Source organism: Heterodontus francisci, chromosome 35, assembly GCF_036365525.1.
Source record: "Heterodontus francisci isolate sHetFra1 chromosome 35, sHetFra1.hap1, whole genome shotgun sequence".
NCBI lineage: Eukaryota > Metazoa > Chordata > Chondrichthyes > Heterodontiformes > Heterodontidae > Heterodontus > Heterodontus francisci.
Window position 1 is genome coordinate 40,623,216 of NC_090405.1, and position 24,511 is coordinate 40,647,726.

The 24,511-nt window shown below is 42.7% G+C and overlaps 1 protein-coding gene across 1 annotated transcript in view; it reads right to left on the bottom strand.

The window, feature by feature from the left end:
* c35h15orf39 (chromosome 35 C15orf39 homolog) overlaps positions 1–19,432 on the bottom strand; it is a 125,352-nt gene extending 105,920 nt beyond the window's left edge. The window contains exon 1 of the mRNA XM_068015415.1: positions 19,414–19,432. The gene's annotated coding sequence lies outside the window, so the exon portion shown is untranslated. The remainder of the gene's footprint in view (positions 1–19,413) is intronic.
* Between the last annotated feature and the right edge of the window lie 5,079 nt (positions 19,433–24,511).

Consider the following 24,511-nt stretch of genomic DNA (forward strand, 5'->3'; position numbering starts at 1 on the left):
CATTTCTAAACCTGACTCTAGTGGAAATCGAACCCACAACCTTTGAATCAATGATTAGCTCGAAGTCTAACACGCTATCCATTGCAATAAGGTTCTGGTAGCTGTGGCCATTTTTATTTTCAAAATTGTGAAAGTGCTGAAAGGGCACCTTATCATGTGACACCAACTCCCCCCACCAGGCCCCCCCCCCAACTTCCCTACATCAACAGACAGCCACTCTCTCCAGCATCGGGAGAAAAGCAAAAGGTTGAGGCCTATGATAAGGTGGTTGTTGAGGTTGGGTGGAGATCAGAGGGTCGGGTGTGTGCAGAATAGAATAATTAACTAGAGGGATGATGATGCAAGGCAAAAGTAGGCGATAATGAGACAAGTAAAGAAACAAAAGGTGGCTCCAGAGGAGGTGCAAATAGTCATGGCACAATAGCATGGAGTTTCTGGCAAGAGACTTTTCATGCAATTGGAAACATTGGGCAGGATATTCCCACGGGCTTCCGAATGCTGACATCGGGATCAAGTGGGTGTCCCGAGCCCACACTTGCTGGGAGCCAGACTGCGGGTGAGATCTTTTCCTGAAAGCAGCCTCCTAATTGGCCTTCCCCATGCCCGCTGTCCTTAACAGGTTCCTGATGCTGCTAGCCCAGTCACAGGGCCAGCGGCTCTAGAGCTGAGGCAGGTAGGAGACCTGGAGGCACCCTCGGAGGCATAGATTTAAACTAAAAATTCAGAGGTGCTAAAGGCCCTTCAGATTGGAAGGGAAACTCCAACGGCCGCAGTGTTTGGGCCGTGGGTGCAGACCTCGCAGCTGGCAGGACCCTCCATTGAAGTGGCGCCCTGCCCCCATGGCGGGGTGCTGCTCTGCCACCCGGAAAATGCCGGCGGGCCCTCTAAATCGCCCCTAATCGGGCTTAATTATTTTAATTGGCTGCCCACCTCCTTTTCAGCAGGCAGCCACCCGTATCCTGCCCCATGTCTGGGAAACCTCCTCGGGAGCCATCCCTACGCAGCTCCCCGTTATTTTCCTGGCCACCCCGCCATGGGGGTAGGATACGGGTGGCTGCCTGCTGAAAAGGAGGTGGGCAGCCAATTGAAATAATTGGCCGCCACCCCGGAGCCAAGAAAAGTCTGACCTTTAACTCTGCTTCCCTCTCCACAGACCTGCAGGATTTTCTGTCTTTATCTATTAAGTTGATCAGTATGTTATTGTCTTCCTGTTCTATGCATTTTGATGGCAAATGAAAATGACTAAACGTTCATCTCTTGGGCTATTGAATATCAGTGGCAGCATTTTTAAAATGAGGTAGATCTGTATGTGTTTACGTGTGTCTGCACCTTTATACTTATCTACCGATATGCAGGAGGGATTGCGTACATGGACGGTCCTGGTCTAAAAGGTATGGGATATGTGTGATAACAGAACATTCTTGAAATATTTTTTAGAAGTGCCTTGGGACATTTGACTACATTAAAGGCGCCATATAAATGGAAGTTGCTGTTGAATCATAGTTCAGGAAGGCCCGATCATGAATGGAATAAATTAATATAGTTAGGATAATCACAGCTGGTTAGAACAGAGAATGGTGAATGGATCTCCAAAGTCAGTCTATACTGTGTTCTCTGGAGTGTGGTACCTTTATAGTAAAAGTTATTAAAATAACTTCATTGTAAGCTTGATTATTTGGTGTCTGAAACCATTAGACTCTATCTTTACATTCAATAACAGTATCATGTCTCCAGAATGTTGCAAAACGCTTCGCAATCAATGTCTTTTGAAGTAAGGTTACAGTTAATATGTAGGCAAATGTGGCAGCCAATCTGGCAAGAGCAAGATCCCACAAGCAGGAAATGAGAAAGATGAACAGTTAATTTGCTGTTGGTAGTGTTCATTAAGTAAAGACTATTTGAAGTGATTTATGACTTTAACCCCTTATAGGGACTAAACAAAATCAAGAGAACATCCCTATGAATCTCCTTTAATCAAGTTTGAACCAGACAATTTCTCATAGACATTTATTTGAGTCCAAAGAATTGTACTAGCTTTCCCTCAAATAAAGAAAACCAACAGAGAATATTACCATCTTTCGGATAGCCTATTTTAATAATTATGGCTAAGTCATAAATATCCCAAATATTATAAGGGTCTGGGAACTCCCTTCAATACGTATCTCTCCACTTAAAGAGATACAGAGAGGGGGTTCTTTGTAGTTGTATACAGAATACTACATGAGACGAGTTATTAACTTTATATATTGATTAAAGAATAAATTCTAAGTGGATAAGTATATCACAATATCAAATATTACTAAAAGATGCAACACATAATCATATTTCTAACATAGAATCCAAAAGTTTAACCTTGCTAGTGTTGCAGCAAAAATATCTTAGAATATCCATCAAAATTTAAAGTAAACTTTTTACCTTAAATTCCCCATAGTTTAGAGGCATTGTTTGAGGATTCAACGCTTCTAAACTTTGCTTCAAAAATCTCTCATGTTAATATTGTTTCTGAAGTGTCATCTGACTTTTAGCATTTAAATGTGGCCTTCCTGTCTTCCTTTTAAAATCCATACCTTTAATTACCATTTCCACTTAATGTTTTACGAACTTCCTTTGCTGTTGAAGTTGTGAGCATTTATGTTGTTCCTTTTAGTCCATTCCATTTATTGTTTCATTATCTATAATTGCCCTTTCCATGGCATCCCAAAGCAACCTTTGGAGCTGACCTGTCTGCACAAACCAATTAAGTTTATTGCTACCTCTTACCGACAGGATATGTCAATGTGTGTGTTTATCTTCCAAGCCCCTGACACAGAGACACAAATGGATTTCCCAACTTGTTTCTGGTTCATAACAGGGACCTTGAAATTTTCTAACACTACCTTCTTAAAGGGGAATGTCAGTGCGTTCTAAAAACTGACCATCCATTCAATCTTTAATTCGAAAAGGTATAATATTTTAAATATTTCTAAATTCTACTTAATTAAGCCTATTATACCTATATTCCATCACATGTTGGTCAAGGCCACCAGAAGTACCTGGTCTCCTTTAGATAGTACCATGCAATCTTTAACACTGGGCAGTTAGGGTCTCAGTTTAACTTCCCATCCAAAAGCCACCACCTTTGACAGTTCAGCATTCGCGCATTACTTTACTGAAGTTTCATCCTAGCTTATGCGCTCACGTCAAAAGAGAGAAGTGTTACTAATTGAGCTACTGGTGGGTAGTGGAGACAAATAACACTGGCAAATTGACGAGGAAGCGCTTTGTATTCCCAAAAAAACTCTGACGATATAACAACAACTTGCATTTATATAACACCTTAAACCCAGTAAAACATCCCACGGTGCTTCACAAAAGCATTATCAAGTAAAATTTGATACTGAGGTGCATAAAGAGATATTAGACAGGTGACCAAAAGCTTTGCCAAAAAGGTAGGTTTTAAGGAAAGTCTTATCGGAGGACAGGGAGGTTCAGGAAGGGATGATGCGGTATTATTTGAACTTTGGAAGTGACCCATTGGACTGCACTGATTTTCTGGTCCTGTACAACTCCCGTTCTAGTTCCTTTTTATGATGGCTCACTGCAGCTCCAGAATTTGTTTATTTCACAATTTTCTCCTCATTTTTCCCCACGACTCCTGAGGCGCTGATATTTTCTGGGGAATGGTTCAAGTGTCTCAGACAGCCCTCCTGCTACCTCACTCAACAGCTGCGGGTGAGCTTTTTGAAGCCGTTAACACCAGGTCTTTGATATAAAATGGGCCACCACCAGTATTGAAATTAATGGCGATTGGAAAAATCTAAGCATGAGCATCAACAGGCCATTGGACCATGGAGGGCATCACCACAAAGCTGAATCCTGCCCTAACCTGAGGTTCACACATGCATTTACTAGCAATTCATTGAATAGCAATCAAAATGGGAAGGCTGGCTGTTATTCCCCTCTCTCTCTAACCTAGGGGTACTGACGTCCACTTTGTTCAGCTGAGCCCAATGAACTCGGCCCAAACCAAGAATCATACCTACTTTCAAAACTTCGGAACTCCTTACTTCTCGCAATTGTTCTTCTCTTACAATCGAGAAGCTTTTAAAACCCAAACTTGGCAACACCCTTGTACTATCTAATCTTGTCTAGGTTTCCGCAATAAAACTGTAGTCAGCAGTTCCTTTAAGTGATTAAGCATACTCTGTATCTCTCTTCCACCCACTTGTTCTTATGAGATAAATTAGACCAAAGCTCTGTCTCCTGTACAGTTCCTAAAATTCTGTAACAATTACACCATGTTGTAATTCCACATTTCCCTTTAAGCACTTTATGTTAAAAGTATAAACTGTGCGCCACCCATTTATTTGCTGCCTGTAGCTATGTTTTTTCCTCCCAATTCGTTCACAAATCCATAAAACAAACATTACCCATTTGTTAAGCCAATAATTTGCATGGCTGCCTCTCGTCAAGTGGGAAGAACCCCAACCCCCAAAGGTGGGTCCCAGCAGTGAGCAAGGGGGCAATATTTGCCTTGTAGGCCCATCCATGTTCCATTTGTGGCCCTGAGATTTTTCTAGATAGAGACTCTCAATGCTGCTGATGTCTGTGGGTAGTACTCAAACCTCTCACATGGGTTCACATCCCATTTCTGGATAAAAATCAAGACTGGTACTCCGGTGCAGTACCGAGGGAGTGCTACACTGCTGGAGGTGCTGCCTTCTGGATGAGATGCAAAACTGAGACCATGTTTGCCCTCTCCGATGAATGCAAAAGATTCCTTGGCACTATTTCGAAGAAGAGCAGGGGAATCCTCCCTGGTGTCCTGGCCAATATTTATCCCCTCAATCATCATCGCAAAAACAGATTATCTGGTCATTATCACAATGCCGTGTGTGGGAGCTTGCTGTGTGCAAATTGGCTGCCGCATATCCTGTATTGCCGCATTGATGACTCCTTAAAAATGCTTTATTGGCTGCAGAGCACTTTGAGACGTCCGGTGGCTATAAAAGGATCTATATAAATACAAGTCTTTTCTGTCAGTGCATCACTGAGGGAGTGCTGCACTGTCAGAGGTGATGCCTTTTGATGAAACCATGGCTCTGTCTGCTTTCTTGTGGACATAAAAGATTCCATGGAACTTTTTCAAAGAAGAGCAGGGGTGTTATCCCCAGCGTCATGGTCAATATTTATCCCTCAACTAAAATCTCTTCGAAAAAAAACCACAGCTTTTATGGTCATTAGCCCATTGCTGTTTGTGGGAGCTTGCTGTACGCAAATTGGCTGCTGCATTTCCCTACATTACAACAGTGACTACGTTTCAAAAGTACCTCATTGGCTGTAAAATGCTTTGAGATGTCCTGAGGTAGTGAAAGGTGCTATGCGAATGCAAATCTTTTGACCTATGCAATCCGTTGTCAAATCTGTAAATGTATGATCGTGCAATGGCATTGTTTTAACAAGCAATATAAATAGCTGACAAAAATTAAACAATGGCTAGCATACGAGTAAATGACATCAAACGATTGAAAGGTCTTGAAGGACTGATATTATTTCAGTATGTGAAAGGTGTGACCATTCAGAAACTAGCTTTCTGTATGTTATTTGCACTGAAGTTTTTATATAATATCTGGATGATTGAGTGCCATTGACAGTACACAAGAACTGAATTTCCTCTGATCCTCCACCTACTCTCTCACACTGATTCACTCTCACTCAGGCTCACTGACTCACATTCAAGCTCACATGCTCACTCTTCCATGTCTTTCGCTGGCTCAACTATAATAGTTCTTTAAACTGCTGCAAACCTCGTAAAGTCTGACCAGCCCGAAGCCTGTGGTAATCCAAGTACTGGTGAAGCTTTATGAGGCTTACAGCAGTTTAAAGAGATATTACTGTATCTGGATGGAAACGCCAAATTGCATTAACAAATAGTCATGTGAGAGGTGTTGGTGGTGCCTGTCTTAATGTGACCTCTCAGTCCTTGCTGCAGTAACAGAAGTAGACTGGGTGTATCAGAGACTAGGGGTGGGGAGGGCAAGAAACTTTGTTCAAGAGAATTAGTGTCATTCATCTTCTCCCTGTATGAAGTCGATACTTAATTCAATGTTGAGTGATGTCACTTCTGTGTGACAGGGTGCACAGGGAAGAAAACAGGGGAGGGGGATGGGGCAGAAGCCGATTCCTGTAGGGTCAGAGGAATATAGATTTTGGAAGAGTTGGTGGGGTGGGTCTGTTAAATTTGAGGTAGGAGCCAATCTTGGTCAGTGAGAACAGGGGTGATGGGTGAGCAGGACTTGCATTGCATAGGACAAATACTTTTCTTTTGTGGTGCAGTCAGTGTTACGTTAAGCAAATATTGATCAAAGGTGCACTTCACAGCTCTGCGGACAATTATTTTCTCCTAGGTTGCTAGCTATGCCAGACTATACGCAACATAACTGAAACTTGGTAGTATTTATGGGGGGATCTGATCACTTGATTGAAAGTGCTAATTTTAACTATTCTGTCAAGTGCTTATAACCAAATTAGATACTTTAAATTGCTATGAAAGTACTTCCATTTTTTAATATTTTTGTGAGGACTCATGTTTTAAAATTGTGGAAATGGATTTCTTTGGAGGACTGAAGTGATTCCATAGATGCTGGATTTTGTTTTTTTTAATCAAAAGATCACTGGGAGGACTTTGTTCAAAAATACTTACTGCAAGTCATATGTCTTCAGCTAAGTAAACAGCAGGTGTCTTCGAACTATGGGAGTTGTTTATGGAGAAGTGATATGTCAAGATTTATGGTGGGCAAGAGTTGGTTTCAGTTTGAATATTGTTTTGAGTCAGTTGGGGGTCAGCCTGCTAAGAGAGAAGACTAGTTCATCTTTTCTTCACCTCTCTGAGAAACCCTATGAATCCAATGTGTGGTAGCTGAAACCCTTGATGCAGCATTTCTCCTGGAAAGCCTACCAGACTAATCCTTGATGGCGCCTGATAAGAACTGCTTCAGAAAAATCCAGTGACAGCCGTCTACATGTATTTCGGATGCCAGAATAAAGGGACAACTGATATCATTCCAAATCTTCTCCTTTTCCTTCAGGAGTTAACAAATACTTGGCCAAAGTATTACTTTTGTCTTTTTTGTAAAAGGAGCTCTGCAGAGTAAACTTCTTTATTTTTTCTTTAACCTGTCTATGTGTGTGTGTGTGTTGGGACTAAGTTAGAAGGGAACTTTTATATTTCAATCTGTGTGTTAATGCTTTATATCTTTACTGAATACATCTTGTTTTATAATAAATTGATAATTTTGTTGTTTACTAAAGAAACCTGGCTGGTGGATTTTATTCTGAAATAAAATTAGAATATATAATTGGCCATTTCGGTAACTGAGTAAACATTTAAATATATGTTGTGACTTGTGGAGAAATGCAACTAGAGAAAGACAGTGCACTCCTTCTACCTCAGTCGTAACAGTATAGAAAAGGAACTTGCATGCTTCCAGTAATCCTCACTTAGTATATTCTCAGGGCTATTTCCTCATTCTGAAAGACCACAGTAGAACAGATATGGTATGATGAGATGAGAAAATACTGATAACATGCCTTATATCTGTGCCTCAGTATATTAAGACGAACACAACAAGTAAAACTACTGAATGCTTCCCTTTATATCACATCATTCAAACATCTCAAATTGTTTGTAAAGTGTGGTAACTTATTAAATTTATCCAGTAGTGTGGTTCCCAAAGAATGCAAACTTTGACCTAAAACCCCTCATGTTTCCAATTCAATGGAACAAAACTGCCTGTAATCCAAAAATATAGACTTGTATTTTCACATCACATTTCACAACATCAGCGCTTCACAACCAATGGAGCCCTTTTGACGTGTAGTCACTGTTGTAATGCAGGAAATGTGGCAGCCAATTTGCACACAACAAGCTCCAAAAACAGCACTGTGATAATACCAGATAATTTTTTTGAGTGATGTTGGTTGAGGGATAAATATTGGTCAAGAGACTGGGGAGAACTCCCCTGCTCTTCTTCAAAATAGTGCCATGGGATCTTTTACATCCATCTGAGAGGGCAGATGTGATCTTGGTTGAATGGTTCATCCATAAAACGGCACCTTCGACAGTGCAGTGCTCCTTTGGTACTGTCATCTTAGATTTTTCCAGCAGCAACTGATGCTAAATCAAGGCTTCCTCTGATGGCTGGTTTGGCAAATACAATGGGGTGAAATTCTGACTTGGGCATGAGCATGAGATAGGTGGTATCATATTCACTGTCAGTAATACTCCCTGCCTAATATTCAGTTCCGTTGAACGTAATGGTATTGAATATTGGACTGAGCACATAACAGATGGCTGATGCCCATTTGCATCTGCTCTCAAGTCAGAACTTCACCTCCACTGTGTAGTTAAGCCATATGGATTAGAAAGTTCCTGGTCTTGCTGAATTATCAATTGAGGTGGTTGTAGGGGTGTTACTGACTTGGCTTCAACATCCCTGTGCTTGGGAGGGCAAAATCAACTGGGGTTCCCCTAGTTTGCTATTTAGTGATCATTGCTATCTGGCATGTGCGTGTGTGTAGGCATCAAGCAAGGACAGAACTGTTGCTTCCCATCTCCCATCTATGTAGCATCAAACCACCTGCCAAAACTCACAATCTAGACTCTCAGTTTACAAGATAATTACAGATGAAGAAATCCATTTTAGTTCATCTATCCAGGGAAATCTTTACAACCCCTACCCGTTTACCACTTGCTTCCTAAATGATTCCAGAGTTTTTTGTCTTTGATTGCTCTATCTGGAAGTTTATTCCACGTTTTGATCACTCTTTGAATGAAGAATCGCTTCTTGATATCTGTCCTAAAATTATTTTTTTTTACCGTTGTGCAGCCCAATTCTAATTCTGCAGTTGGATCTGAAACAATATTTTGGGTTAACCTTTTCTATACCTTTGTCAATTTTATATAAAAGCAACATCTTACATTTATAGAGCATATTCAAGGTCAAAGACGCTTCTCAGGAGCGTAATCAGACAAAACTGGACACTATGACACATAAAGAAATATTAGGAGAGGTGACCAGGTGCTTGGTAAAAGTGGTAGGTTTTAAAGGAGCGACTTGGAGGTAGGAGATTTAGAAAGGTGGAGAAGTTAAGGGAGGGAGTTCCAGATCTGATACCTCTATAATCTCACTTTCAGAAGCCTCCTTTCCAAGCTGTAAAGCCCAAATATGTCCTCATAACTCAAGATCTGATAGCAGGTATCAGACTGATGGCACTTCTGTGCATTGCTATCCAAGGTGCAATCTGACCAATCTGTACAGTTTGATCATTAGCTCCTCTGATTTATATTCTACCATTCTGGCTAAGTAGGTTCAGCATTGTTAAGTTTAACAACGGTTGTTTTGGAAAGACACTAGATGGTGTATCGAACCATAGCCCAGAATAAGTAATCTCACTCAGTGAAGGCAATAAAGGAATGGTGACATTCTTCTCGAAATTTAAAAAAACAGTTGTTCAAAATAGGTGGATCTTTATTCTGTCTTTACTCTGTGCTGTTGGATAACTCACATTGTGGTAGATATTGGCCAGAATTTCACAGCCTCCCCAACCGCAGGCAGGTGGCGGGGAGTGGGGTGGGGCATAAAATTGAGTCGGAGGCGGGAGGGTCAGTTCCCGCCCCTCTCCTGCCCCTGCTGCAATTTTACGCGGGGTGGCAGCAGCAAGAAATGGCCCATCCAAGCCAAACAAAGCCCTTAAGTGGCCAATTAACTGCCACAAGGGCCTCCTCCCACCGCCACCGTTATTTTGCCCTCGACAGCCGGTTGGCAAAGGCCCCAAGAGCCCCATCTGGTAAAACCAGGCAGTCGTCTTGTGGGGGGTGGAGACCCTCCTGATTGGGCACCCAGTGTCCCATGAAGGGCCACCCCTGAAACCCCAACTGCCCCCAATACACAAAAGTCCCCCACCCCCCCTAACTGATCCCCTTGCCTTGCCGGCGCCTGGCCGACTGTCCCGGCAAGGCCCTAAAAAGTGAGTTCTGGGGTCATCCTTCCTGTTTACTCCGATGGCTGGGTGCAGTCCCAGCAGTGGTCACTGGTCTCGGTGGCGTTGCTGGCACTTAAAGCTGCTGGCCGGCTGATTGGCTGGCAGCTCCATTAGGCGGGACATCCTGCCTCAAGGCAGTGGAGGTCCTGCCCAAGACCAATTAAGGGCCTGGGGTGTGAAAAATCGCGGCCTGGCTCCCAGGCCTGGCGGAGGCGGGCTCGCCACTGGTGGGTGGGGCCTCCCGCCCAACGTAAAATTCCAGCCAGTGACTTTGCATTATTGTGTAAAATGGGTGATTATCCAGTCATTATCGCATTGCTGTTTGTGGGAGCTTGCTGCGCACAAATTGGCTGCTGTGTTTCCTAGATTACAACAGTGACTACACTTCAAAAAGTACTTAATTGGCTGTAAAGCGCTTTGGGATGTCCTGAGGTCGTGATTGCACTGTAGAAATACAAGTATTTCTTTTTATTTCCAGCAATTTGGGAAGCCCAGTTTGCATATCTCCAGATTTTTATCTCCATTAAAGTCCGAAGTGTTGTGTTATTGCCTTTTGTCAGCAATAAAGCAATCTTGAGTTGAGCAGCAAATAAAACTTAGGCTCTTGATTGTGAAATAACAAATACACAGGAGAGCTCTATCATACATGTGTGACTCGGTCGGTGTTCAACACAACTCCAAATGCTCTACCACAGGTTGGAGGACATCACTTCCTATGATGATGTGTGAGGTATTCAAACTGTTAAGGTGATATCACCATAAATGGATCTATGAGAAGTTAATGGAACCCTTTGGGCTCAGTTAGCTTTCTGTTCTGAAGAGCTGGGATCTTGTTAATGGATTTTTTGTGGAATTCACACCAGAGCTCAGCCTTCTTGTGGAAGACACCCCCTCCTCCCACCAAATAAATGAGGCTGAATCCTCACCGAGCTGGATTGTGCTTCAGGTTCTAGCTGCTTGTTCTTCACCCAAGTTCCAGGCGGGCATTTTAGCCCTGTGGGTTTCTGCAAATGTGCTTAAATGGGGAAAGCAGACCCTGACATAGTTTCAAAGCAAAAATGGATGCCTACGCGCCGTGTTACTTTTTAAGTGACAATTAGTGGGAAACTAGAAAGCAGCTTCCTCATACATCGTGCAGCCATGCAGAAACTCAACCTTCTACCTGTTTTAAAAAAATAATTTTGTCCTGATTAGTAAATATTTAACTGTCCGCTGATCCTCTTTGATGCTTTGGGAGATAGGCGCTTATTTATGCAAATGCAGTCACAGATATGCAAGAACTGAAGATCTTTTGTTTGGGGAGCTACTTACCAAAGATGGAAACCAAGAGGGGTTCAATCATTCGCGGAAGCTCCTCGTCTCGATTATCATGCAGTGCACAGATGGTACAGTGAGAGAACATCTGCTATTTTTAGCGTCATTTTGAGGCAGGTTTGTTTGTTGGCGTCAGTTATGCAGAGGATGGAACAGAACTTGCAGGGCTATGGGACTGACTGGATTCCTCCACAGAGAGCCAGCAGGGACCCGATGGGCTGAATGGCCTCCTCCTGTCCCCTAATGACTCTATGACTCTATAACTAACAGCACACATGCAGAGGTGCGTCAGAAATGCAATGTGGCTACTAAATGGAGATTTAATACTCATTATGAATCCAATAGGGAGTCATGAGAAATTTCTTTAACCTGTCGGTGGTTAGAATGTAGAGCTCGCTACTACAAGGAGCGATTGAGGTGAATTGCATCAGAGGAAGCTAGATGAACATATGAAGGAGAAACCAATAGAAGGCATATGCAGATAGGGTTAGATGAAGAGGGCTGGGGTGAGTCTCATGTGAAGCACAATTTCTGGAATTGACCAGTTGTGTGAAATGGCTTTTGTTGTTCTCCTCGACGATTCTAACACATGATGAAGGGTCACTGACCTGAAACATTAACGCTGTTTCTCTCTCCACAGTTACTGCCAGACCTGCTGAGTATTTCCAGCATTTCTTGTTTTTATTTCAGATTTCCAGCATCTGCAGTATTTTGCTTTTATTCTAATGCTCTCTTGACCGATCTCCCCTCTCCCACGCTCTGTAAACATGAGCTCATCCAAAGCTGCTGCCCAGATCCTAACTCGCATGATGTCCCTTTTAACCATCACTCCTGTACTCACTGACCTACATTGGCTCCCAGTCCAGCAGCACCGTGACTTGAAATTCTCATCCTTGTGTTCAAATCCCTCTGTGGCATCACCCTCCCTCTTAACTTGCTCCAGTCTGCAACCTCCCGAGATCCCTGCACTCCTCTAACATTAGACCGATATAGATAGGTTGAGTGAGTGGGCAAAAATCTGGCAGATGGAGTATAATGTGGAAACATGTGAAGTTGTTCACTTTGGCAGCTAGGATAAAAAGCAGAATATTACTTAAACGGAGAGCGACTGCAGAATTCCGAGGTGCAGATGGATCTAAGTGTTCTAGTACATGAGTCACAAAAAGTTAGTATGCAGGTACAGCAAGTAATAAGGAAGGCTAATGGAATGCTATCCTTTATCACGAGAGGAATTGAAAATAAAAGTAAGGATGTTATGCCTCAGTTATTCAGGGCATTGGTGAGACCACATCTTGAATACTGTGTGCGGTTTTGGTCTCCTTATTTAAGAAACGATGTCTCTGCTTTGGAGGCAGTTCAGAGGAGGTTTACTAGATTGATAGCTGGAATGAGCGGGCTGTCTTATAAGGAAAGGTTGTACAAACTGGGTTAATCTTCACTGGAGTTTAGAAGAGTGAGGGGAGACTTAATTGAAGTTTATAAGATCCTGAACGGTCTTGACAAGGTGGATGTGGAAAGGATGTTTCCTCTTGTGGGTGAGTCCAGAACTAGGGGGCACTGTTTTAAAATTAGAGGTCATCCTTTTAGGGCAGAGATGAGGAGAATTTTTTCTCTCTGAGGGTAGTGCGACTTTGGAACTCTCTGCCTTAGAAGGTGGTGGAGGCGGGGTCATTGAATATTTTAAGGCAGAGGGAGATAGATTCTTGTTAGGTAAGGGAATCAAAGGTTATTGGGGGTAGATGGGAGTGTGGAACTCGAGACACAAACAGATCAGCCATGATCTTATTGAATGGCGGAGCAGGCTAGAGGGGCCGAATGGCCTACTTCTGCTCCTAATTTGTATGTTCGTATGTTCATAATTCTGGCCTCATGCATATCCCCAATATTAATCGCTCCATCATTGGCTGCTGTGCCTTTAGCTGCCAAAGCCCGAAGTTCTGGAATTCCCTCCACCTCTGTCTCTCCTCCTCCTTTAAGACACTTCTAAGAACCTACCTCAGTAACCAAGCTTTTGATCACCTAGCCTGATCCAACTTTATGTGGCTCAGTTGCAAAACTTGACTGATTATACTCCTGTGATGCATCTTGGGATGTTTTCCTACATTAAGGGTGCTATATAAAAGCAGTTGTTGTTGGGCCTTTGGAGGGGGGCTGCAGAGGAGTGCTGTTCATGGTGGGAATGTTTTTTCATTGATATACTTCAGTGCAACAGTGTCCTGAATTTTACTAGCGCGTTGCCGCAGAGCACACGCCGTATTACACACCGGGGCTCATTTAAATGGAGGGGTGGAGTGGCTGCCCCCGATAACATTGAGGGACGGGCCGTCGTGTCCCTGGCAATGGCATCCAGTGCCACCGTGCAGGCGCCAGAGCCATTTTTAAAGGGCTTGAAGCCCTTTTAACGTGACACAGGTTCAATTCAATTAGAATAACATTTTATTAAAACTTCAAATCCCCTCTCCCACTCCCCCCCCATGCATAGATAATTAGTTTTATGCCCTATCCCCCCCCAGAAAAAGTGAGTCCGCACTCACAACCTTTCCCCCCTGAACTTTATTCCCTTTGACCCTAAACCCCTTCCCACCATCCCCATAGCCAATAGGGATTGTTTTTTCCACTCCCCACCACCCCCTCACCCTGAGAATTTTATTCCTCTCCCCCCCCACCCTCCCCACCAGTGTCTCACTCGGAACTCCGTACGGCATTCCGAAGGCACACGAGTTTTAGATTAGATTAGATTAGATTAGATTAGAGATACAGCACTGAAACAGGCCCTTTGGCCCACCGAGTCTGTGCCGAACATCAACCACCCATTTATACTAATCCTATATTCCTACCAAACATCCCCACCTGTCCCTATATTTCCCTACCACCTACCTATACTAGTGACAATTTATAATGGCCAATTTACCTGTCAACCTGCAAGTCTTCTGGCTTGTGGGAGGAAACCGGAGCACCCGGAGAAAACCCACGCACCCACAGGGAGAACTTGCAAACTCCACACAGGCAGTACCCGGAATCGAACCCGGGTCCCTGGAGCTGTGAGGCTGCAGTGCTAACCACTGCGCCACTGTGGCCAGCGGCCAGCGGCCGTAAAATCGGCGTTGGACGGCCAGCGGCAACAGGTAATTTCATTTGCATGTTAAGTGAGCTCACTTCAATATTTTAATGACGGTCCTGCCACCAAACGGTGCAAGGACCGTACTGAGGCCTTGCCGCTAATATCCGATGGGGCCTTCTTGGCGACATGGGTGGTGGCGGGTCGCTGCCGCAAACATTTTATGGGCCTCCCCTCCATGATCCACAATGCCGAGAGGCTGGTAAAATCCAGACCAGTGTCTTGCTGCCACATCTCTTCATTCTACATCCAAATTTGTAGTTTGTTTGTTGAACTCAGTTCTGCATATCAAAACCCCAACTCCCAGATTTAGTTCAAACCTGAATCTAATACTTGCATTAGAATTGACGTGGTTACTTCAAGAGTTTATTACAGGAAATATAGACTTCACATCTTGGCATTTGGACAATATTTATAAGCATAAAGGGAGAGGGTTATGGTCAAATGAAATGGTTAGGACTTAACTGCTCTCCCACAATGCAACCCTTTGTTAACCTATTAGTATAATTCCCACTTTATATAGAGAAAGCCACAAAGTGTCATCTGACAAGCACGGTTCTGACTACGTTGTCTAGAATGATACACCATCACTTTCCCAGTCTGTAATATGAATGAGATATTCTCATAAGTCTAATTTCACAAGTTTTCACTTCATTAGAAACTGTAAAGCACTGTGTAGGCAAAATGCATAATGAAAAGCTGTAAGATTATTCAGACCCCTCAACAATGGTTTTAAAAATAATAACCCCTCTGTTCAATTGGATTCAGATAGTATAGAAACTTTAATCAATTTGAAAGAAAATCCCCTATATATTACCCCATAGAAACTCCCATAGTATAAATTTCACAGAATAAGCAGTTGATAAATTTGTCAGTTCTTCAAACTGCCAGTATTACAGAGATTGTCCCAAAATGTTGTGACAGGGAGATGAAGGTGATGGAGTGAATAAACGTGGCTTCTGTTAGTGCCATTGGAAACACAGCAGAAAGATTTCCACTGTTCGCTATGTGTTAATTCACGTCATAAACCGAATGAGAAGATTACAATTTACTTGTTTAACGTATAACGCTTGAACTACTGTTGTCAGCCTTGGCTCAGTTGAAAGCACTCTTTCCTTTGTGTTAGGAAAGTTATAGGCTGAGGGTGCACTGTGTTGTTGGAGGTGCTGCCTTTTGGCTGAGATGTTCAAATGAGGCCCTGTCTATCATCTCAGGTAGATATAAACAATCCCATTTCAAAGAAGAGCCAGGGATTTCTCCCTGGTATTCTGGCCAGTATTTATCCCTTCGGCAGCATTACTAACAAAACAAATTATTTGGTCATTTTTTTATTGCTGCTGGTGGGAGTTTGCTGTGTGTAAATTGGTTCTGCGTTTGCATTACAACATTGACTAGACACTGACTACACTTCACAAGTGTTTCATTGGCTGGGACACACTTTGGGATGTCTTGAGGTCATGAAAGGTATTATAGTAATATATAAGTTCTTTATTTTTATTACTTTATTTTTTTTTCTTTGATTCAATCTTCAATTTAACCTCAGAAAATCCAGGAACTAGGAGTGTGGTATTAAACTGGGGGAAAAACGAAAAATTCCTACTTGGTTTGCATTGATACGATTTGCATGAACATTTCTGCTAAGTAAGTGCACATGAATGGTGACAGGAAAAGCTGCCATTTGTAAATCTAAATGCAGTGTTTTGTAAATAAAAACTACAGATACCAGAGAAAAACACAGGAAATGCCAGAAACATTCCGCAGGTCGGGCAGCATCTGTGGTGAGGACAGAGGTGTTGATGTATAAACCCTTTGTCAAAACTGGAGGATATTACAGATCAGCAGCGTTCAAAAAGGAACTGAATAGAGGGATATACACACACACAGATGCACATAGACTCACACATACACAAACATACACACACAGCCAGAATCAAACCCACACACATACCGAAATAGACACACACAGACATAGAGAAACACACACACACAGAAAGAAACACACAGACATAGAAATACACACACAGAAATAGACACACACACAGACATAGGAGGAGGTAGTGGTAATGTTACTGGACTAGTAATCCAGAGACCAGGCTTATGCTCTGGGGGCATGGGTTTGAATCCCACCACAACAGATGGTGAAATTTAAATGCAATTAATAAATCTGCAATTAAAAGCTAATCTAATGGTGACCATAAAGCCATTGTTGATTGTAAAAACCCAGTCTAGTTCACTAATGCTCTTCAGGGAAGGAAATCTGCCATCCTTACCTGGTCTGGCCTACATGTGACTTCAGACCAGACCCACAGCAATGTGGTTTAATGTTAACTGCCCTCTGAAATGGTATGGGTAATAAATGCTGGCCTAGTCAGCGACTCCCACAAATGAATAATAAAAAAAAGAGACAGACACTCACAGGCTTTTGTTCTCTCCCAGGCATCAGGGTCCGTGATGAGGGGGGACTCTGAAAATGACACTGGGAAGGCCCAGCCTGCTGTTACCTTGGCGAAGGGACCCCCATTTGAATATTTAAATAAATTAAAATTAATGATACTTACGCCGCTGCCTTGGGTCCCACTGCGATCTTTGGTCCGGTAGCAGGTACCCCCGTGCCTTTGGATTCCCGTCCGAGGAAGCAAGGCGCCACAGTGGTGGGGAGTGGGGGGAGGATGTAAGTTTCTCAGTGCGGGAGAGGGGGAACAGGGTCAAAGTAACATCATTGGTGTATGGGATGGTGGGAAGGGTTATAGTTTAAAGTTTACGCAGTTTGGTGGGGAGAAGATCAGGTGGACAAGGTAAGTGTTTTTTGGGGGGGAGAGGGCAAATTATTAATTAAATTGTTATTGGGGGGGGGGTGGGAGAAGGGCAGAAGAAATGTCTTTATTTATTTTTATTTACTTGAGCTTTAAATATTTAAATTTACCAGTCGGGCTCAAAGCTCTTTAAAAATGGCATCAATGCCTGTGCACAGGCAGCTGACGCCATTGCTGGGGACAGACAGCTAACCCTCTCCATTTGATTGCGGGGTGGGGGATGCGGACTGCACTGGCTATTTAAATGAGCCACCGCATGGAAGATGGCAGTGGCTCCGCGCCATGCGGCCTGCCCATGCCGTTCTCTTCGCCTGCCGCTGACATCGGGTGGTGTGCACAGAAGATTCATTCCATTCACAGGTGCAGGAAATGTAGTTGGGATAAACTGAGGGATGAGTTCCTCCTGAAGATGACTGTCGGTGCCCATGTTTTGCCACCTTGCCACAGTCCATAACATTGGGACCATACAGGGACAAGTGCTGGTCAGCCACACCCCCATTTAGAATACTGCGTTCAATACGAAGCATTGACCCTGAGGAAGAATATATTGGCCTTGGAGGTGCTGCAGTGCAGATCCACCAAAATGATAGCTAGATTAAAATGGGTTAAATTATGAGGTTGCATAGACTAGGCTTATATCTCCTTGTGTATAGAAGATTAAGGGTGATTTAATTGAGGTGTTTAAGATGTCTAAAGTTGATAGGGCATGTACAGCGATGCTATTTCCAATGGAATAAAGGAGTATAACCTTAAAATTAGATCTAGGCCATTCAGAGGCGATATCAGGAAGCACTTCTTCATACAAAGAGTCGTGGAAATCTTTTCCCCAAGCTGTTGAGGCTGGGGGTCAACTGAAAATGTCAAAACTGAGATTAATAGATTTTTGTTAAGCAAGCGTATTAAAGGTTATAGAACCAAGGCTAGTAGATGGAGGTAAGATACAGACTAGCAATGATCTAATTCAACGGTGGAACAGGCCGAAAGAGCTAATTGACCTACTCATGTTCCGGACATGTTCCAAGTACCGGACCTGCTGACCTACCACTCAGAGGAATATCCCCAATATATCATGTTGTATAGTCATGGGATACTGCTTTGTGTGAAGGAGTGTTATGTGTTGCATTTGAGGCATATGGTGTATATGATGAAAATGCACTGAAGAACCTGTCCCTGATATTCCCTCTCACCTCACGACTACACCACACGACATGGTTCATATGGCTCAGGTAAGTGACGTCACTTCCTGTATAACCACCAAACTGAAAACTTTTGCTCGCAACCCTGACGCACCTTCCATAGAGAAACCGACATTTTGTATCCAGATTAATGAATCCAGCAGGATAGAGACAAAAATGATTTGGCCCATCCTAACTGCTGGCATCCAGGTAGAGGAGAGTTTACAGACGGAGGTATCATAATCCAACGCTTGCCCTCCTACATTGTCACAAATGTTGGAGCAGTTACTGGCCAGGTAGAAGGAACGCACCACGAAAGTAATTCATCAAATGGACAACAGTAAATGTGCGATGGGTGCACTATTAGGTGTCAACTGTGGCTCAGTGGGTAGCACTCTTATTTCTTACTCAGAAAGTTATGACTTCAAACCCTACTCTAGAGACTTATGCATATAATCCAGGCTGAGAGTCCAGTGTAAATTCTGACGGTGTACTGCATATCAGAGTTCCTAGCTTTTTGGGATGTTTAAACCAAGGCCCTGTTTGCCCTCTCAGGTGGGTGTAAAAGTTCCCATTGCATTATTTTGAAAAAGAGCAGGGGAGTTCTTGCCAGTGTCCTGGTTAAATAGTTTTCTCTCAACCAATATCTCAAAAGCATTATCTAGTCAATAGTAAATGCTCTTTCTGGGATCCTGCTGTGTTTCCTACATTACAACAATAACTGTACTTCATCGGCTGTAAAGTACTTTGGGAAGTGAACGGCGCTATATAAATGCAAGTTCTTTCTTTTCTTCAGCGCAGGGGATGATTTTTTTTTCATTTCTGGAAATACCTGGGGAGAAATCAGTTTTATGGATTTACCTAGTATTACAAGAGTTTTAACAATAGCACAAATGATACTTTTTGCTACTTTACGACCACATTTAAACACATGATACAACATCAACAAATGGCTCAGGGGATGACTTACAGTAATGCTTGTCAGCAGCGCAATCTCCTTCATGTTACTGATTCCCTTCCTGAAGGGGCAAAGGCTTCAGGCCTGATGCATGCCCAGAATGCTTAATACCCCTCCCCTGTGCTTTTGCTTATGAAGGAGCATTATCAGATGTTTGCATCAAGTTAAGAGGTCTGATGGTCAGTGACCTACAGGTCAGGCTGGTCAGGTGAGCTAATGTCAGAATGTGTACTTTATGAGTCACCACGTCCTGTCTAAATGCATGTTTCTATCTTGTGAATAATGTCCTGCTGTGTGGTTTTGATAGCAAGTGTCCTTACACCTTTTGAACTTTATTGTGTTTAAAAGGGGATGTGTAACCATGGAGCCTTGGTGGACTTACTGAGCAAAGGGAAATCATTAACTATATTTGACACGAGAATGCAAAGGTTCGAGATTTAATCATTCCATGGTCGCTATTGTGCAAGAGCTACTGCAAGTTTCCTATATAAGGTGCACATGGCCACCAGATTGTTAGAACAGACTTGAGAGGGAAGCCACTGTACATCTGTTCCGGGAGGGGTAACTATAACCTTGAACTCTGTATTTTGTAGGGCAGTTAATAAAAGTCATTAGAGGCGATTGGTAGCTATGAGCTTGCGTATCTGGGCTTTGTAACCTTAGGCCTCCTGTTATTAGAGTCAACAATTTGAGAAGTAATGGACCTGTGTTTATATAACATCATACCAGATCTCCAAGATACTTCAATGTTCTTCACATTCAACAAACTAAATTCCAAAGTGTAATCATTGTATCTACTATGTGGTTGTTTTAGGTGTTACATAATCTTTATAGAAAGGTAATTAAGTTTAATAGTACACCTAGTGTTCCAGGGTATTTTTTCAGTTATAAGCCAAGAGCTTGCAGTGTCTCTCTCTTTGGTGCTGTTAATGACATTCCCGCCACACCTCTGGCAAAGTTACACTTAGTGGAGCGGGAAGAACTCTGAGGAAGTTCCTGGCTGTAGAACTTTTCGCAGATCTGTGCTTGAATGATCAAAAATGTTTGCAAATCAATAAATCTTTGTGTGTTTTCAACCGAAAGTCTGATTCCCCAACCTCCTGGCCCCCGCAATCCCTCCGCCCAGTTTCCTGCCTTTCCTTCCATTCTTGCAGGTGCGGACTCCTACCTCCGGTTTGCTCTCACGGGAAGCAGTCATCCTCCACTACTTTGCCTAAGTGGCCATTATTCATGTGTGAGGCTTGACGGTCAGTGCTGCCAGCTATTTCATTGCAGGAAGAGGGAGCATCACAGCCAAGCCTGATCTTATCCTCTGCCAGTGTACACACGTGCACATGAACTCCTCCTTCTTTGGCCTCCTTGTCTCGAGAGACAATGGGTAAGCGCCTAGAGGTGGTCAGTGGTTTGTGAAGCAGCACCTGGAGTGGCTAGAAAGGCCAATTCTAGACTGACAGACTCTTCCACAGGCGCTGCAGATAAAATTGGTTGTCGGGGCTGTTATACAGTTGGCACATGAACTCATGCAGATACAAACACATACTTGCACACACATACACACATACATGTGCATGCACACTCGTGCACTGGTGTACTTTCAGCAGGGTGCAGTTGCCCAGAAGAAAGTGGATTTATATTTGAAACAGAAAACCTTAGAAGATATTGGTAAAAAGCAGAGGAGGGAGATTAAATGGAGAACTCTTTCAGAGATTTCTGTCCTCGGCCTGCTGCAGCATTCCAGTGAAGCTCAACGCAAGCTCAAGGAACGACACCTCATTTTCTGAATAGGCACTCTACAGCCCTCTGCACTCAATAGTGACCATCATTTTGATTGTTTTTTTTAACATGTACCGGTCTTAAACTGTTTTTTCCTGTTTTTGCTTTTGGGCAGAGCTGTTCATCATTTTGCCATTAACACTCACTCTGGACTAATGGTTTGTCTTTTACAATGGCTTTTACTACTCCCTTTGCCTTTTATTCCATGACATCTTTGTCATTTAATCCCTCCTGCCCTCTGCCCTATCCAAGATCTTCCCCTTTGTTCTTCTTCCCGCCACTTTCACTTGCTCAAAACCCATTACATTTCTAACCTTTCCCAGTTCTGATGAAAGGTCACAACCATATAGGAACATAGGAAGATAGGAACAGAAGTAGGCCATTCAGCCCCTCGAGCCTGTCCCACCATTCAATGAGATCATGGCTGATCCGCGGCCTAACTCCATATACCTGCCTTTGGCCCATATCCCTTAATATCTTTGCTTAACAAAAATCTATCTATCTCAGATTTAAAATTAACAACTGTTCTAGCTTCAACTGCTGTTTGTGGGAGAGAGTTCCAAACCTCTACCACCCTTTGCGTGAAGAAGTGCTTCCTAACATCTCTCCTGAACGGTCTGGCCCTAATTTTTAGATTATGCCCCCTAGTTTTAGAATCTCCAACCAGAGGAAATAGTTTAGCTTTATTGAGCCTGTCTTTTCCTGTTAATATCTTGAAGACTTCAATCAGATCACCCCTTAACCTTCTAAATTCCAGCGAAAACCGGCCTAATTTGTGTTATCTCTCCTCGTAACTTAACCCCTGTAGTCCAGGTATCATTCTTGTAAACCTACGTTGCACTCCCTCCAAGGCTGATATATCCTTCCTAAGGTGTGGTGCCGAGAACTGCTCACAGTACTCCAAGTGGAGGCTAACCAGCTCCAACATAACCTCTGTGTCTTTATACTCTAATCCTCTAGATATAAAAGCTAGAATTCCATTAGCCTTTTTGATTAATTTCTGCACTTACTCGTGGCATTTTAAAGATCTATGCACCTGAACCCCCAAGTCTCTTTGGACATCCACTGTACTTAACCTCTTCCCATTTAGAAAGTACCCTGCTCTATCCTTTTTTGGTCCAAAATGCTAACTGGTCTGTAATATCCTTGGTCCCCCTTTTCACCCTTCTTAAAAAGTGGAGTGACATGTGCAACTTTCCAATCCAGAGGAACCATTCCTGAATCTAGGGAACTCTGAAAGACTATAGTTTCTACAATGTGCTCCCCTACTTCCTTTAACCTGAAACGTTAACTCTGCTTCTCTCTCCACTGATGATGCCAGACCTGCTGTGTATTTCCAGCACTTTCTGCTTTTATAACTCTTTCAGAGAACTGATCTCCTTCTGTAAAACATTATGACTCTGTGAGGTGGATTTTCAACTATCCACCCAGCCGTGAAGCTGATGTTGTTGATCAGCAGACCATTATAGAAACATTAATTCTCATTGATCTCAATTGAAATGTGTACCTATGCGGTTTCTATAGTAAGCGACTAATGCACAGGGCTGGTTTTACGCCTGGGCAGAGAGTTGGAAAATCTTCCCCAATGAGTTTGTTAACTTGGCTCACAGTCCCTGAGGTAACCCTTTTCTCTTTGCTACTTATGGGAACTCGCTGACATAATAAGTTACTGCTCTTTGGGTTAATTCCTTTTATATGTAGTGCTTTGTGATGTTTTTGAAAGATCTAAACAGTATTACATAAACAGGAATTTGTCTTTGTTTTGTACTTGAGTTGCTTAGGCTGTTGTAATAATTCACCTTTCATTGTGAGGAAACCAGTTCCTCAATTCAGAGTGTTTCAAAATTGTGTGTTCACAGTCTTGGTACCATCCCACGATGTAGCATGTTATGAACTCTGGACAGAACCTGGAAGGCAGTTATCTAGTTTATTATGCTGCGCCAACATACTCGTGAAGAACTTTTTTGGCACTGGTCAAAGGTTTATAATGCCTGGAAAGCTTTTAGTTTAAAAATTAATACTTTTTTTTCTCTCCTTCTTTCCTCCATGTGGTGACTCGGGTTGACTGGCATATGATAATTAGAGCCCTGCTCCAGTTCGCTGGGCACCATTCCCATGCCTGAACTCAGGGAAGTAAAAATGGTGCGATAGTTGGGAACATAGCATGGATCCCCTCAGCCACCATACTAGGTCCCAGGCTGCTCCGTTCCCACCAGGCGGGAAGGGAGGGTTATAATAAACTGTAGAGAGTTGCGAGGCTGTGGAATTCATGTGAAAAATAAGAGGTTGAGACAGAAACTATGCCAATGTTACAGATTAGATATGATAGGTGGACCAAAGGAAGAGGGGTGATGGAATATTGGAACAGACTGCGTAGGCATGATTAGGACTATTTGCTCATGTGAAATGTAAATACCAATGTGTGTAAAACTCCAGGAAATTTGTTGTGAAAGGATAATGCTGGAGCCTATCTCTACTCAGTTTCACATTTATTGTACAGAGTGAAAGGAGTACAGACATGTAGCTCCTCACTTAACACCCTCCACCTGCATATAATCAAACAATTGATACACAATTAACAGATTGACAAAGTGAACTAGTTGGGACAAATGAAAGAAAAAAAGACTTGCATTTATATAGCATCCTTTTATGATCTAAGGATGTCCCAGTAGTTAAAGCCAACCTATTACTTTTGAAGTGTAGTTGCTGCTGTTTTATACCCAAATGTTGCAGTCACTTTTGCACGCAGCTAGATCCCAGAAACAACAATAAAATCAAAGATTGAAGTAGTTCTGGTGGTGTTGGTTGAGGGGTGAATGTTGGCCAGGAAATTGGAAAAACTCCTTTTTCTTATATAATAAAGTGCAATTGCATCTTTTTGAATAGATAAGACCTATTTTAGCACCTCATCTGAAAGACCGCACCTCCAACAATGCAGCACTCCCTCAGTACTGCACTGAAGCACCAGTCTAAATTATTTGCCCAGGTACTCAAGTGGAGCTTGAACCCATAACCTTCTGAATTTGAGATGAGCATTATCACCAGGTTAAGCTTGACCCTTAAATGGTAAGAGCAAAGGATTTTACAGGAGCGAATTAATAAAACATTTGAAGAGGAAAAATTGGTATTGGAATAAAGTAGGGAAATTGGATTAGAGCAGACAGCTCTGATATGTAGCTAGCACTTGTGTAAATACAATGGGTTAAATAGCTTCCAACTATGATGATAGAGTATCAGCGCATGTACTCAGTATGATGTGGAGCATGCAATGCATCTCTCTCATTTTAGCCCCATATTTTAAACAATGACATTAAAATACAACTTTCTACTTCTCTAA